This window comes from Alligator sinensis, unplaced genomic scaffold, assembly GCF_000455745.1.
Source record: "Alligator sinensis unplaced genomic scaffold, ASM45574v1 scaffold182_1, whole genome shotgun sequence".
NCBI classification, from domain to species: Eukaryota; Metazoa; Chordata; order Crocodylia; family Alligatoridae; genus Alligator; species Alligator sinensis.
In genome coordinates this window covers 198,107-200,697 of record NW_005843293.1, presented here as the reverse complement: position 1 = coordinate 200,697, position 2,591 = coordinate 198,107, and positions in this window count along the sequence as shown.

Below are 2,591 nucleotides of genomic sequence, written 5' to 3'. Positions count from 1 at the left end.
CTCCACAACCATCTCGTGGGGAACTCTAAGCGTGCTGTGGAGCCTAGCAAACTCCGCATGTGTCTTGGAGGAGGACTTAAGGGCCTGATCAGCTTCTAACCACTCCCTGTCATAGTGGAAAGATTGACGTACCCCCGTGTTGAGCGTGCAGAGTCGTACATCGACGACTCATCTCGGTTCGGTTCGACAAGAGATCTCACTTCTGTTTGTTTGTGTGCAACTGTAACTCAAGCGAGTTTCCTTCCTGCACTGTGACCATCGGCAGTGTAAGTAAAGCTTTCTTTATACAACCAATACGCTTCCGTGCCTAACTCTATTCCATCGTGGAAAATACCCACCTGACGGTCCGGGCTACTGGCCATAGCCTTAGACCACCCTCGGCTCCCACACCTCTAACATGAGCTCTCTATTTCCTTTTAATTAAAGGGAAGGGTGACAACAGGCATAATTTCAGCAACTGGCCAAAGTTTAGTTTTTAACTCATTAGCACAGATTTCTGATACAGTCTTAAGAAACTGGTGCCACATGCTGAAGCTGCAGAGAATGGCTTAGCACGCCAAGATTAAAGCTATAAAAGATTATTAGTACTTTACCCCGTCGTGCTCCATGCTGTAGTAATCCACGGTTTGGGGGCTCCCTCGGCATAAGCTGTGCCCAAGAGCCTCAGCTCACTCCATCCTCACCTCTGGTATCCAAGGAAGGAACTCTCTCTCCCCCTAGATAACTCTGGAGCAAGATACTTCCTCTCATCTGAAAGGGAACAACATCTTATAATATCAACTGAAACTATCGCATACATCTTTGAAGAGATCCAGCACCAGGCACTTTCACAGCAGATATAAAAGCCCAGAAGTGATGAAGGTTAACACAAAGGACATTTAATGTGAGGTTTACCCAAGTGACCTACACCAAAATACTTTACATTGTGGGTAAGGTATTTACCATGGAGCCCACAACAGTAAACCATATCATTTATGAATGAAGGGAGGAAAAGAGCAGTGTTTTTTTCAGTAAATGAGAAGGAAGCACCTCCCAAGAGATCATGTGCCAACTCTTTTCCTTAAGTGTAAGATGCCATTGTGAAGGTGGGCATACACAGCCTGATAGCTCTGTCTTGTCGGGGCTAGTGTTTAAAGGAATTATTTGATTTTACCCATAAGTCTCTTGATGGCCTTCCATTGTTTAGTGAACTTAGCTCCTTAAGCAGGTATAAAAGCCCAGAAGTGATGAAAGTTAGCATAAAGGACCTTTAACGTGAGATTTCTTCTTAATACACCTTAGTGCATAGAAGCATTTAATAGAAACCCTCCTCCTGCAAGTGAGAGCCAATTGGGTATTTCAGCCATGTGTGTACACTAAATAAAAAACTGTGCTATACCTACCTCTCAGTCACTACAATTAAAAGCCCATTTCTGGAATTGCAGAAAGTGTTTTGTTCATATCCCTAACTGGCTTAAATATACACAGCTCCACCAAAGTCAGCTAAGGACCTTGTTTGTGTTCTCTCTTCATGTCTGTTTTAAAGTTGCAAAGTAAGTGATGTTTGGCATCAAAGCAATTGTAGGCTCAAAACCACCTAAGGAATTGATGTGATTATCATTATCTTCTGCAGGTGCCAAAAACATGGACTAATCACATCCACCAATCACCACAACTAGGAAGACTTTTTTGGAAACTACCTGTAACAGGGAACCCTAGCCCTGTCACCAGAAGGCAGGTCCTCCCCTTTAAAGCCAGACATTTCTGGGTATGAAGTCCTGGTAAGGAAGGGGTTAAATGCTGAGCCTGGCCAGCTGGTCAGCTGACTGGAAGGGGCAGGCCAGGACTTTAAAAACCATGGGCAGAGCGGCAGTGAGAAGCGGCAGCTGAAGGGGAAGGAGTCTCCCCCAGAGCTCCCTAGAGAGGCTTGGTGAGTGGTCTGAAAGTGAGAAGAGGGGAACTATGGAAGCCCCACAGAGACGGCAGCTGCACCACAGCAAAGACTGTAGCTGATGATGGGGAGCCAAAGCACGAACCCTGCGAATGTACTCTGACATGCTGATTTCTTGGTCACATTTGCTGGTGACAGTTATTACCCACGGACGAGACAGTTTATTTTTTTTTCTTTTTGATTATTGAATAACACCAGTGGTTTGGATGAGGCTATTAGGGGAAAGAACAGACCTCCTTTTAGGGGCCCACTTTGGAGTGGTGACCCCAGTGCCAGCGGGGGCACGGCTTTTGGGGGTACAGACCCCAGGACCAGCGATGGCACAGCTTTTGGGGATACATAGGCCCTGGTGCCAGTGGAGGCACAGGATTTTAGTGTGCTCTGACCCCAGTACCTGAAGGTGCAATCTTAAAAGGCCAGGGAGGCCTGGTGAACCTGAAGTGCAGTTTTTGTCTTGTTTTTTGTTTTCTTTGGACTGGGAAAGTGCGAGTGTGGGGCCATTCCCTGGCCTTGAACTTGCAACTGTGGTGAGCATGTTTGTTATTACCCTGAAATAGAATAGTTTTCTGATAGCATATTGTTAGGTTAACAATAATTTGGATTATTAAGAAGTATTAGCTTTGCAGCTGAATACAAGGCATGACCTGTGGCCTAGCAATGC